At 52.8% G+C, this 14328-nt stretch overlaps 1 pseudogene; it reads left to right on the forward strand.

Moving 5' to 3' along the window:
- Nucleotides 1–13243, forward strand: part of LOC130157034 (hydrocephalus-inducing protein homolog) — a 67808-nt pseudogene extending 54565 nt beyond the window's left edge.
- Nucleotides 13244–14328: the final 1085 nt, after the last annotated feature.

Raw genomic sequence — 14328 nt, forward strand, 5'->3', positions numbered from 1 at the left:
GTCTCAGTTTTTCTGACAGGTTTTGCGAGGACAAAACTTAGGGAAAATAACTGCCAAGCAGGTAGATAAGTCCACAGAAATGGCCGGATTTCACCTGCAGCCTTCGGAAACTGTAGAGCTTTGCTTTGGGTAGGTTTGGTGACCACCAGTGTGCTGATACTCACAGGCAGGTGTGGGCATTTCTTGCTGAATCTCAGCAAATGCTGCAGGATTGTGTAGCTTGTTGGAACAGTAAATAATGGTAAATTAGTAGATGATGGCTGTGAATATTTATGAAAGAGATTCTTTAGAGCAGGTGGAGCTGCTATGCCCCTCACTCTCATCCTTTCTTGACATGTCTGGTTGAGCAAAGACAAAGAGACTCTCAGATCAAAGAAAAGAACAAAATGCGCCTCACTGACGTACCCTAGCAGAGTCGGGGAGTGCTGCTGAAGCTGGTTATGGGGCTGTCCCAAGGTATTTTCTACATCCAGTAAACTTGCTGGCTGTAACGGGAGCTGAATGTGTTTTGCCCTTGGCAGGACTGGGCTCATCTGGAGCGGGAGCAGTTAGGTGACGATTCGCTGTAATGCTGCGACCGCCCTTTGCTGCTCTTTGGGGCAGGTCTGCATCGCCTTGGTGATGCTGAGCACATCCTCAGCCCTGCAAGTCCAAGCGGACTGCTCTGTGTCAGTGGAATAAACCCAGAGTGACTCTGTTTATGTGAAGTTATCACTGGGGTTTTTTGCATGCAAAAACCCAAAGGCAGAAACTGTCCTGTTGTGTTTTCTTTGGCTTCAGCCAAGCAGCAGCACACAGCATCTTCTGCCTTTTGTAGAAGTTTAATTAGAAAACAAGTCAGCCTTCTGTAAGGAAAGAAGATTCCTCATGTATTTCCATTTTGCTTTCTTGCTGCTGCAGGTGATCCTGTTTAACAAAGGAGTCATTGATGCCCCCTCCAAGTTGGTCCTTCCAGCGACCGCTCTGGGCTCCTGCTTCTCCTTTCTCCCCCAGGAGGGCATCGTTTTACCAGATGTCCTCCAAGTCATCCAGATCTCCTTCAGTTCCACCGCCCTGGGGCAGTTCACAGAAGGATTCCGGTTCAGTGTGGATGGGTCCCCTGAGCCCGTGACCTTGACCGTCAGGTGAGGAGGGTTACAGGAGCCTGGGGGGTGCCTCCACAGTAATTCCCACTGCAGACTCCTCTCCTCGAGATGGCATCTGCCTCCTTGCTTTCTGTCTTGCCTTTGTTCCAAGGACCCCTGTCCAGCCCTTATCTCTCATTCTCCAGCCCCACAACTCAAGCTGTTTGTTTCAAATGCTTTTGAGATGCCCACCCACCGGGGCAAGCCGAGCCTCCCTCTTCAGGGGGGGTTGTGCACTGGATTTAGTTCTCCAGGGAGGGAAAAACTCCCAGTTCTTTTGAGTGGAGATGAGCTGGCTGGTGGGACATGGGGCTGCAGAGGAAGGAACAGCGGTGGGAGTGCAGGTGGTTCCTCTCCTACCTTGTGCTCCTTCCTGCTCTGCGAGGACCCCGATCTCCCTTCAGAAGCACTATTGGAAGATGTGGCTGTTGCCATAAAGACTGCCCTCTTCCCCCGTTCTCTTGCAAGCTGCGCTGTTACCGGCTGTAGCGCACAGGGCTCTGGGCTGGCTGCTTGGCCGAGCCCTCTGGGCAGTCCTTCAGGTCTGACTTCCTTGAGCACAGCTCCTGTGTGCTCAGCAGAAACGGCAGTTATTTCCCCCCTCGCTGCAAGGCTCACCCTTGGCAGTTTCCCAGTGTGAGACCCAGTTGTGGCTGGTTTGGAGGCAGTTTTCTATTGTCTTTTGGCAAGTGCTATTACGGAAAGCATGTCTGCTCCCTTTGCTCCATCCAGAGTAGGATGCTGGGGCTTGGCAGGTTAAGTCTGATTACGTGAGGTCCTTGGAGAGGGAACCTCATTGCCAGAAGGGATTTGCTACCTAACTTGTTCTCAGGAACGGATTCAGCTCCAGGAATCGAGAATTAGCATGGGATTGAAACTCCTGAAAGTCAGATTTTGAGTGCTTTTTGATCGTGCAGTCAGAAGATGCCCAAACCATAGGTGATCACTCTTTGCTTGGAAACAGACCTGACGAGGTCCTGAACGCTTGTTCTTTTGCTCTTTAGAAAGGGATGCTGGAACTGGGACACCACGGGTGAGTGCAGGTCCCTCCTGCGGGAGGCTGGGGTCTGTTCATGTGTACGAGAGACCCGGTGGCAGTCCTGTGAATAAAACTAGGAGGCACGGGTCACTGTGCTCCTTGATCTGTATTTGTTTTTTTCACCAAGAGGCAGAGCTGGCATTGATTGGCATCAACCATGAAATTAATGAATGTTGTGCAGCTTCAAGTGCTGATTTCAGTGGATGTTGGTGAGTTTGGGAGTTTGGAACCTCTCTGAATTTAGGGATGGGCGGGCTGGTGTGGTGGCTTCAGGACACTCATGTTTGGTGGTGCAAATAGTCTTGCTCTTGGATGTGTCAGCCGGTGCACTGGTGACAAGCTGATACTTTCCTCCAAGATTCCGCCATCCACTGTGTAGAACTTGTGCTGCGTTTCTCAGTAGATGTCTGGGGCTCCTGTGGATTCGTGCCTCAAAATCCTGCACGCATAATGGTAGTGTGGAATAGGGTCTGAGGAAGATGTCCATCTAGCCCGTGGAAAGGCCAGTTCCAGCAAAGAGATACCAAAGCAGGGAACCTGTGGCTGAGAGGGCTAGTTACAATGAACCTGCTTCTGCATGGACAGCTCTGCCCGTCACACGACAGATGGGGAAACTGAGGCACAGAGCCATCACTTGTTCAGGGTCCTTCACTGGGCCAGCAGCAACCTGGGGGTGTACCCTGCCTGCCCTGGTGCCCTGAGCCACCTCAGCAGCTGCCACCTGCTGACCACATTGCTTTGGCTGCCCCTGTGCACAGGGATGCTGTGCCGAGCGCAGGGGTGACGGGTTGATTTGAAACCCACCGTGCTGCTGAGACCAGCTTCTATCCGTCCCGGTGGTAACGAAAGCCGAACACTTTGCAGTTCTTTTTAACCAAGCCAGTTCCTCCTCTGCCTTTGTCCTTACAGGGGCTGTGTCATCGGACCGACTTTCCCTTTCCATGTACCTTCCCTCCATTCGGCGACGTCTCCTTTGGTGAGTGTGCCCTGGGCTTGGACCGCTGGTGGGGAGGTCTGTGCCTTACTGAAATGAAGCGCTTTGGGAGCGTCTGTCACTTGTGTTCCTCCACAGCAGCCTTCAGGGTGTTAGAACCAGGGCTGCCGCTTGCTCAGGTGGTATTTTGCTGCCGTGAGATCAAACAGGACCAAAGGAATAGAAAGTCAGGATTTTCCTGGTGCCCTCAGAGCCTGCTCAGCCCCAACCTCCCAATCCTTGGCGGCAGAATGATGGTGAAAGCCCTTGTCCCAGAAGGGCCCAGGGGATGGGGCTGCAGGAGAAGGGAGTTGGAGCCACACGCTAGCCTGTGGCTGCTCAGGGTGAACGTTCCTGTTGCAAGGCGAGGACACCACTTACCCACTTGACCTTTAGTGTGAGCTGTTAATTTGTGCTGTGAGGGCTCCTCGTTATCACCTGCCCGGTAATAAGCCCAGGCAGTAGCTCGGCATTGGTTTGGGCAGTGATGTCTCCAGAGATGTGGGCTCCTTCTCCTTCCCCAGCCGAAGCACTGCTCCACTGACGGAGCCGGTGGCTGAGCACCCAGAGCATCTCCACTGAAATGCAGATTCTGATTCTCCATCTCGAGTCTCAGAGAAAAGGCTTTGTACTGAGATGATCTAAAGTTTACATGTGAAATCAATTGGGGATTGATTGAAGGGCCATGATCATTCTGTGCCCAGGATGCCTCTGTGGTTTCATGCGGTTCGTGGACTTTCTAGGAAATCTCAATACTTTCCCCGAGCCACTTCCCCCTCTCCCTGCATCACCACTCGGCCACTTCTCTGCTTCCTTTTGAATAAATAGACCCACAAGAAACGCACCGGCAGAAATGCGGTTGTGTAATAGGAGGTTCATCCTACTTTAATCTGATTTCATTAACAAGGCCTTTTCAGCTGAAGGCAGCTATTGTATTTTTGCTTCTTGTCACTGTGCTGCTGGCTGTTGTCTGCATCTGGTGACTTCGGTCCCATTTGGGGCTGTGCAGTGGGTCAGTCGGTGCATGTCCTTTCTGTGCCCCACCCCCGCCTCCCTGCCGGAGTAATTGCTGGCGGTGGGCAATGGTCACTGCTGCTGGGCACAGAGAAACTATCTGCTGTGTCTGCAGGTGGTTTTCCTCCCTGTCTTTATTCAAATAGCACTTGGTAAGCAGGGCATGGGAGGTGTCTTCTGGCAGAGCTGGTGTCCGCTCCAGACCAAGCTGCGGGCTGGTGTCCTGCCTCTGCAGAACAGCCACCCCCTCACCCAGTGTGGTTGTACCACTGGTTTTCCGTTGTGGAAAGCAAGTGTCAGAGCTGGAGTGATGTCAGGCTTTGTGGGCAGTAATCAAAGGCAGTGTGGATGTGATGTCCCCGTTTGTTAGGTAAGGTGAGACACAGTTCCTGCTCATTTCTAAGGAAGCATCAGGTTTGCCTGCAGTGAGGTGGGCCGAGTTGTCATGTGCTCAGTCTGGTTGCCCAGAAACAGGAGATGCCTTAAGGGTCCTGCCTAGAGAAACTGCATTAGAGTGCAATGCATCATGTTGTAGTGCCCGGTCTCATCCTTTCTTTTCCTTACATGACAATGCCCTACTTTCATATATTGAAAACTGGGGGAATGTTCATGGAGTTAATGGGGGATTTTACAGACTGAATTTTCAGAATAAATGCTCTGTCTGGGTGCACACTGATCAGTGAGAAAGAGTTGGGGCTGGTTTGGGGGCAGGTGAGAGAGCTCCTCACAGGTAGAGACAGCTCTTCAGCACCAACGGCACTGCCCATTGCCAAGGAAGCAAGCTGTGCCATCCATGGAAAAAGCAACTTCAGTCACAACTCACTCCTCCCTGAGCTTCTCCATTACCTCTCATTCGCACTGAAAAGAGATAAACAACAAGCACCGGTCTATCCTAACAGGAGAGTCACACCAGGAATCACGGGATAACCGGGGACTTGACTGATATTTGTCTCACCTTCCCAGGCTTTCCTCGCACCCTGCCGTGTCGCCTCACTAACACCTCCTTGGTTCCCATGACTTTCAACCTTCGCATCCCTGGCGAAGGCTCAGGACAGCGCAGCGTCACCAGTTTTGCTCAGATATCAGACAACACTTGCCCGTCCTGGAGAAAGGGAGCCCAACATCACATCAAGCCAACTGAATTCACCATAATGCCCTGCAAGGGGACCATCCGCTCCCAAGGAGCCCTGGGTATCCAGGTATGGCACGAGCCCGGCCATACGTGCTTCAGCAGGTGGAGCTGAAGCTTCACTGGTGCGCAGGAGGGCTGTAGTGCTGCTGGCTTTGGGCATAACGCAAGTAAGAGATCGGTGTTCGTGTTAGGTTTTTGTGAGCTGGGGTACTCTGGGGCGGAGCACCGTTTTGTTTCCAAAGTTGTAAGCCAAGGATCGTGTACCCTACGGTGAAGCACAGAAGCCATGCGTGTGTGTCTGAGCTGCTTAGAGCAATTTGATTTAAAGTGGGCCGAGGAAGGATGGGGACAGAAGGTGACTGTTAAAAGAAAGATGTCATTGCATAAAGCAGTTTGCTATTCTTCCCGGTCTTATCTTTCCTCTTGTGTGGAGCAGAATGGTTGCATCCACTGCAGCGAGGACTGGAAAAGCTCCAGCAGCCATGAGCTGCACAGCTGCTGCTGGGCCACGTTTTGCCCTCGGCTTCCCACTGTAAAGCTGGACTCATTCTGTGAAAGTCAACAGATTTCCTCTGGATTTATGCTGTTGTAGTCGAGAGTAAAAATTGGTCCCAGTGGCAAGTAGAACATGAATTGTGCTTTAATTTAGCTTACATATGCCCTGGTATGCAAGGCGTACTTAATAAATCGGATATCGCCAGAAGAGTTTTGTTACTCGGAAAGACAGTGGTCTACACGTGGACCAGCAGGAGAACTAAGGCAAAATATCGCTCCCTTTCCTGACCGTGGGTGAGAGCCAGAGGACACCATGCGTGGCTGATGGCTTCTGGCAGTGATTAAGTATCTGACGCTCTTCTCCTCTACCAGGTCACCCTGTGTTCCAACACGGTGGGGCGATACGAGCTGGCGCTGGTGGTGGGCGTGGATGGTGTTGGCCAGGAGGTGTTGGCGTGCCTCTCACAGCCAGGTACCGGCGCTTTCCTTGCAGCTGGCCACCTTTCCCCGCGTACCCATGCCCAGCACGCTGCCTGGCGTGGGGTGTCCTGGCTTCAGCTCCAAATGAGAAATGTTGCTTAACGAGCTAGTTCTGCCCAGCTCGCTGTGAGCACAGCCGTGCTTTGAAAGCAGCCCATGTTGAGAGGCACCTGTGCTCAGTGCTCAGGGCCATGCCTCTGTCTTTTTTTTTTTGGTTTATTTTATTTTTAAGGGAGCAGTGATTATATTCACTATTGGCCTGTTGTCTGGGACGTGAGGAGTAATGAATCTCCAAAGGACTGCCCCTGCTTCTCCCTGCAAGCGGTGGGCTTGTGCTGGGTTGGCCCAAAATGCAGCATTTGTTTGGAAGGCGGCGAGCAGCCTGCTGAAAGCTGGGGTCTGGCTCAGTTAGTGAAGGCGTGTGCAAATGGGAAAGGGGCTTACGGCAGGAGTGGTGAGGGGAAACTAGTCCTTGGTGTGGCAGGTGAGCTCAGGTTTCTCTGGTTCTCTTGAGCATGAACGTTCCCAGACTTAAGCCAAAAGCTGCAGCGTCGTTCAATGCCGTTGCGCCGCAGCGGGTGCCAGTTTAATGACGAGAGGGACGCAGTTGCTGGTGCTGTTCCCTCTCCCCGGCAGAGTCACCCACTGGGTGCCTGGGCTGCAATTTTGTAAAACGAGTGGGAATGGGAAGAGTCGGTGTGTGGGCTGGTGTGTGGAGGACCCAGGCAGCTGCAGGAGCTGGGAGAGGCTGGTCACCCAGCGCGAGAGGCAGGCGGTGCTGGTGCCCTCCATCGCGGGGGCAAGCGGCTGAGGTTTCAGGCAGGGCGAGAGCGGTACGGGAGAGGAGGGAGTTGCTTTTACTGAGATGCGGGAGTCTTGTTTTCCTTGAGCTTTGGGGAGCGCTGGTCCTCAGCGGGAAGGCTCCCGCAGAGCTCGTGCCTTGCTGGGACTGTGGGAGGGTCCTTGCCGGCCTCCTGGGGCAAGGGAGGGGCAAAGCTTGATGAGAGAGCACTGGGGCAGGGCACTGGGCAGCCTCTGCCACGGGAGTCTGGGGCTGCCCCTCCTTTACAAGAGGCTGTTGAGTAAGAAGAAGTTAGAGGTGATCGATTGCCGTAGAGGTAGGAAATGTCTATCTGGCAGAGACAAATGCCTTGTGTCTGTTTCATGCTGTTTGGGGAGTAAACAACTTCTACATTCTCTCAGTGTCTCTAATTCCCTTTGGTCATCTCTTCACCCGGATGTGTCGTTCCTCCACTGCCCGTGCTCAGCCCTGTTCTGACATTTGGACGGTGCTTTCTGAAGTTCCCTTGCGAGTGGATGCTGACCCTTGTGAACGACAGCGATCTTCCAGGCTGCTATGGAGTCCTTCCTCAGGCTTGGCGTCGTGTTCGCCTCCTGCCCTCAAACGTCGTTATCGAGGGGTTTGTTAGGAAAAAAACGGGGTTTGGATAAGACCTTTGCTGTTTTATATTCAAACCTAAAGTTTTGGAGAGAACGGGAAGCTACCTGAATATGAACTTCAGGAGCGGTTTGAACTCTTCAGAAAGCAGTTTCGGTTCTAGTCTTTGGGGTGCTTTCATGCAGGAGAACTTGGAGGGTTGTGAAAAGCTGCTGCAAGGAGGCCGCCAGCACCGGAGTGGGCGTTTGCGAGTGCAGCAGCTTTTGGACCCTGTGAGGATGCTAATTAGGCCCATACAAATCTTGCTCCTTGTGTTGTGCCTTTCTGCTTTCTCCTAGGGATTTTTAAAAATGTGGGTGAATTGCCGTTGTGGTGGATGTTAAGAAGCTTGGAGTTTCCTCAGAGGTCACTCTGAAGTTGTCTTTGATTCTGTCCCTTATAGGAGCACAAGGAGGATGCTGCTGTGTGGTACTCCAGCCCTGTGCCGTGTGGGATTATCCAGCCTCACAGCTCGGTAGAGATCCCGTTGACGCTGGAAGCCCCGGCGATAGGAAGGCAGGACACTGTGGCTAGTGTCTCAGTGTTTGGGAATGAAAGATCCCCGCTGGTGAGTGCTAGGCGAGATGCGTGCCTTTGTGTGACTCATCTTGGTGGGCATAAAGTGTACAGGGGTTCTGCCAGGGAAAAGGAGAACGTGACAATACGTGGCTGGTGCGGACACGGAAAGAAGGGATTCATGGCATAAGTAGCAGCTAATGCCTAGAGAAGGGTGGTGTCCTCTTAGGTGGAAATCTAAGTGTCTGAGATGGTGTTTAATTACGGACGTGTGAGGCGGGATAACAAGCCCAGTCTGAAACCCAGAGCAATTCCTGGGTCTCTCGCTCTCCTGCGTTACGAGATGAGCAGCAACCGCTGCTTCATTAGAACTCTTGTTCGGGAGCGCACGGGGACATCGCTGAATACCACTAAAGCAAGAGCGGTGTAAGAGACCGTGCTGAAATGATGATTTCTGTAAAGCTGGATTTAAGCTTTCGTGAAAGTCAGGTCCATCCCGCCTGAGAAATATCCATCATATCTCTTTGCCAAAAGCCCCAGCCAAAGACGCATGAGACTCCACACTGCTTGCATCTGGAGCACAAGCTTTTTTTTCTTTTCTTTTTTTTTCCCTACCAAGCTTGAAAAGGGGTGAGGCAAAGCATTCCTGGACTAAAGGCTCCTACAGGACATTTGCATTCAGGCATATACAGCAGCAACAACAAAGTGTAGGCAAGAGAACGTTGTATCTGGTGTCCTGGCTTCCACTGGCTGAAATCGAGAACAAATTTAGTTAATTAAACTTTAATTTAAAAGGATACTAACTTTTGAAGCAGCTGTTTTAAAATGTCTTGTCCTCTCTCTGAGCACGGAAGGGGATATCAGAGGATTCCCGAGAACGTGAAGCTTTCTGTAACAGAAAGGAAGGCTGACATTTTGAAAACAATTGCAGGGATATAAACTTTTTATAAACCGAATTGAAACGATGATGCCAAATCCCTTGGATGCCACTGGTCATCTCAACCCTGGCTGCTGGGGATGTGCATGTAAACCAGTCAACAGCAAGGCCAGGCAATGCAGGCTTTGCAGGGAAGTCTCACGTTTGACAAAACAGTTGCTTGCAAACAGAAGGCATGCTTCCCCGAAAGAGGAGGGTTTCTCCCCACTGGAATAACCAGTTGTTTAAATGTCAGCTGGATTTTGAACTACAGGTACCTTGAAAAGCTTTTACGCTTGGGCTAACAATTTATAAATTGAAAGTTGACCTTACCTTAATCTTTTCTGTTTGGACGTGAACGTGTCAATGTTTTGCCCAAAGGGCGAGCATTTCAGCTGGAGAAGCGTAGCTGTGCCTAAAGAAAGGACTAGATGCGTTGCATTTTCTATAGGTCTGTCTTCTGGTTGCAGTGCAGTTCCAGTAGTTCCCTGGTAGCTGACGCACCCAAAGCTTTCTGGGCTGGCAGAAGAGCTGGCTGTCTTGTTACGTGTCCTGCGCTGGTGGCAGATCCTACCCGTACGGCTGCAAGTCTGACCTTGGGAATCGCTGCAGTGTGTTCCAGTAGAACTTCAAAGCTCGTTCTTGCCTTAGGCTGGGGTGCCCAGTGTCGATGCCTGGTCTTTACCACCGTTTCAGGCAGAACGTGGTACAGATCTTTCATCCAGGTTGTGCAGAGTCCCTCCACAGCTCCGTTGTCGGGTATTTTGTTTGCAGGTGAACGCGTGCCAGCTCCAGTCTGGCGTGTGTCATCTGCATGAAGGAGCTGGTAAATCCCAGCGCTGGCGTTACTGGTGGCAGAGCTGCCATCGCTTGTTGCTGCCTTTCCCTGTGCCATGTTGCCTGTAACGCTGTTGCATGGCATTTTCCTTGTCCCTTTTAGAACCCTGTAGATGAAGGGGTTGGGGTTTTTGAAGCCCTCTCCTTGGTGGTGAGGATGCGTGGTGTTAGTACACAGGCTGACAGAAGGCAGCTCTCCTGGGCATCCTCCAGATGTTGTTCCGCTCATCCCCAAAGGGCTCTGCCCTGCCTTTGCTGCTGCTGTCCCGCTGTCACCGGGAAGCTAAGCTGGCTGGCGAGGCGCAGCTCTTCCCTGCAGCTCCTCCTTCCCGGGAGCTTTGGGCAGCATCGCCCAGACATGCATCATCGTGCATGGCTTCAGTTCCTTATTTTGGAGGCCCCAGCCTTGGTAGGTGAGGTTTTTGGCTCTTAGTTGCACGCAGCAGTGCCCTGCCAAGGGATGAGCATTTCTGGATGCTGCTGCTTCTGGCTGAGTTGGGCTGGTGATTCTGACAGCGGTCAATACCACTTCCTTGAGCCAGACATCATTAAAGGTTTTACATCGTGGAAGCTGGTTTCTTTTTCGGTTAAATCGTACTCTGTGCCCTCCAGTGAATCATACGGCGTCTGGTCAGTGTTGGGAGTTCTATGCATTCAGATCCTGTTGAAGTGTTGAGGTGTTTGGAACCAGTGAAATCCACCGCAAGAGTGCACAAATTCTCGTTGTTTTTAATGATGTGGGAAGGTGGTTTAGCAAAGGGATCTGTGTTCCTCCTCCAGTAGTCTGTGCCAGTTCTGCAAGGAGAAAGCTTTTGGTTCTGACTGTCAAGAGAAAAAACACCACTTGAATGATGTCATGAATAATTAATGCCTGTTATTCATGCCATACCAGGAATACACATAAGCACACATCAGAGGCCATAACTTGCACGATCTCTGCTCTGAAGAGCCTGCTTCGCTTCTGGCTTGTGCTGGTTTTCAGAGGTGCATTTTTGGGAATGTCAGAGAAGTAACTGTCCAAGTGTCGCTGTGCAGCAGCAGCGGTCAGGGAGGTTTGGGGCAAGGCTGAGCGGCAGAAGGAGCGGGAGCAGGCACAAGGCAGAGAAAGGAGAGCTAACTGTGGAGGAGGTCTGGAAAGGAGAGCGTGGGACCCAGGGTTTCTCTGTCCCCTGAGAACGGGAGCTTGTGGCTTTCAGATGGGGTCACTCCCGAGCCTGCACTTGCCCCAGGCCTTCTGTTTCAGCCTTGCAACACTGAAAACTTCCAACAGCCGTACTTATCGCCCAGTCGAGGAGGACACTTAGAGCTGTCTCATATTTTTTAACTTCCCCTGCTTTTCTTTTTTCTTTCCTACCTGCTTCCTGGAGCAGAATACCTGTTTAGTGAGCATTGGAGAAGAACGGGTTGTCTACGTGCATCTGAGTGAGATAAATTCCAGCAGTATTGAAGTTCTACAAGATGCGTCCAAAACTCTCCACCTCTCCAATCAGGCTGTCATCCCTGCTTCCTTCTGTGTAGAGATGGTAAGTATCTGTGGGACTATTTCCCAATGAAAATTGACTGGTCTGTAGCAGCCTGTGGCCTGATTTTTACATGCAACGTTCCCATATTGCTGTCTCGGAGAGAAAGCAAGATATTCCGTCCCAACGCAGCGAGAGGAGCCTGGCTCTGGGGGCAGTTTTAGCTGGGGCACCCCTCAGTAAAATAGACAGCTTGCATAGATGTTTGTGCAGAAATGAGTCTGGATCATCTTTACAAGTTTTCCCTCTGTTTTCTGGACGGTATTTAACGGAGAGTCGTGTCTTTGGAGCTCTGAGATCAAGAGGCCCCTGTGGCCCTTTGCTCCTGGACGGGCATGGATTTCCCGACGCTTTCCCCATTAGGTCTGCGTTTGCTTTGTGTCAGACTGCTGTTTGTGACAGAGTCTGGGGTGTGAAGTTTGTCCTCAGCCTGCCTGTGGTGAGGTGAGTTTCACACCTGCTGGGGGCCCAACCAGCTGTGGTGTTGCACAAAAATATAACGGTAAGGGTTGTGTAGCTACAGAGCGTGTGGGCTCCGTCGCGTTGCAGGGCATCTCCGGAGGCCAGCCGCAGGGAAAGGCCGTTGAACTGATGGAGGCTGCAGCTGACAAGCTGCGTGGCAGGTGGCAGGAGGCGGTTGGGTCGCTGCCCTGGCAGGGGGGGGCAGGGCTGGTGCAGCCAGGGAGGGCTCCTGTGCGGACGCTGGGTGGGATGTGCCGCTCACTGGAGGTGGGATCTGTGAGGGGCTTAAAAACAGGGTTGGGAGGAGGTTTGTTCTGCTCCACGCTAGGTGGGCTGGATTTGTGGAGCTGGTTCACCCAGGCCTGGCTCTGTGGGCTTGGTTGGGTCTGCGGGTAAAGCATCAGGCAGCGTGCGAGAGGCCAGGCTCAGCCTCCTGGGCCAAGGGGGAGGGGGGCGAATTTCCTCCTTGCTGCTTTTCCAGCTGTTTGGGGGACAACAGTAACCTCCAAGTGGGGGAGGGATTCCCAGGGCAGCTTTCTTTGAATCCACCATGAAAACCCGCTTTCCATCTGTGGCGAGAGCAAGCCACCAGGGATGGCTGGTACTGGTGTTGAAATGATGGGTTTGCATGCCTGTCGCAGGCAGTGACCCGCAGAGCTGTTCGGGTCCTGCTGTCCCGGTGCAATGCCTCCCTCCTCCCCGGGCAGCTCGCGGTGTAGCCGGGGGGCTTGCAGGGTACATCTGCCCCTCCGTTGCCTCAGGGCCCTAACCCATGGGACTGGGCAATAAAGCCTGTCGTGCTTCACCGCCATCTCTGCCAGTCCTGGGGCTGATCAGTCACTAGAGCAGTAATACGAGGCGGCTCAGGGACGGTTTCTTTCCCTGCAATAAAGACGGGCTCTGCTTGAGCAGTGGCTTGGACCAGATGATCTCCAGAGGTCTCGCCAGCCCCAGCCGCTCTGTGACTCTGTGTGTGTGATGATCCCCCCTGCTGACTCCACGGGGCTGAGTTCCCCCATGGTGCGCATCTCTGCTTTTCAGGGCAGCTGCTGCTCTCATGGAGACGTGCCAGGAGGCAGGTCCTGGGAACCTGCTCCATCAGCCGCTTCACCAAAGGCTCTTCAGACAGACTCCGGGCACGGTGCTGCTGAGGCTGCCTGATGGGAGCAGCGCGGGCGTGGGCGAGATGTGCCCGAGCTGCGCCCTGGCCCTCAGCAGCTGCCTGCTCTGCCGCTCTTTTGCTGCCCCAGTTGAAGTTTTGCCCTTGGCTGCCTTACGCTGCCTGGCAGCTCCTTGACGGGAAGCAGAGGGGACTGAATAATTGTGGAGATAAAGCCTGAGATGCAGTCGGGTGTCAGGGTGACGTGCACGTGTCCACCTGAGAGCGGAGCAGGCTGCGCTGTGCCTTAGCCCAGCTGATGGGTGACACGGGCATCCTTCATTCCCCCGTGTCCCTGAACCCAAGCCTTGTGTCCTCTAAAGCGCCAAAGCCGCTGCTCTGATTCCTGCTTGGAGGTTGCTGCAGGGGGGTGAGCCGTCATTTCCCTGTCTCCCATTTGTTGGCCAGTCTGCAAACGGTGGCTGTGAGGCTCAGAGATCATGGTCTCCAATTGAAAGGGCGAGTTATCGACTGAAATTTTCACAGGAGCGTTGCATCGGGAATGTTATGCAGACTGACGGACAGCCTGACAAACTGAATGAGGTTAATTTAAGGGGCGGCAACAGGGCAAACGAAAGGCTGGTGTCTTGTTTGAAACAGAAAAGGAAAATGCTGTAATGCAGGTGGCCGTGCTGCCACCCCGGTGGTACTCTTAACCCTCGAGTGATAATTGCTCTTCCTGTTAAGGCAAGCTTGCTGCTGGCTTTGTGGGAGACAAGATCATTACCTGAGCAAGCCAGCATGATTTGTGGTGAACTTCACTTTGGGATAGTGACTTCAGGAATTCCTTGCAGTCCCCCTCAGGCACCAGCTTCCCTGTACCCCTCTCCTCTCTACTGGGTGAGTTGTGTCTGTTCTATTCTCAGTTGCAGAGAGCAGCACGGAGGGAGTATCTCTGCCACCAGAAGAAAATAAGTAAAAACCCGCCAAATCTGTGTGTTGAGACGGGGCTTTTTGGGTTGGAAGAGGGGTGTAGGGACTGCATACCTGCGTCCTCGGTTGGCTTATCCCTGCTTGCCAGGCTGTCTGCAGATCTGCGACCCTTGGGACCAGTGTGTCGTCCTGTGCTCACACTGTCAAATCCTGTGTCTGTCGGGTGTGCTTTTCCCTGTCAGATTGCTTTCCCAGCTGCCAGGCAGCCCAGCGTGTTAGGGAATCCTCTGGATCCAGCAAGGGGAGGATTTGTGTCTGTCTTGGGTAAAAAAAGACTGGAGGAATGAGTC

The sequence above is a fragment of the Falco biarmicus genome, chromosome 11, assembly GCF_023638135.1.
Source record: "Falco biarmicus isolate bFalBia1 chromosome 11, bFalBia1.pri, whole genome shotgun sequence".
NCBI classification, from domain to species: domain Eukaryota; kingdom Metazoa; phylum Chordata; class Aves; order Falconiformes; family Falconidae; genus Falco; species Falco biarmicus.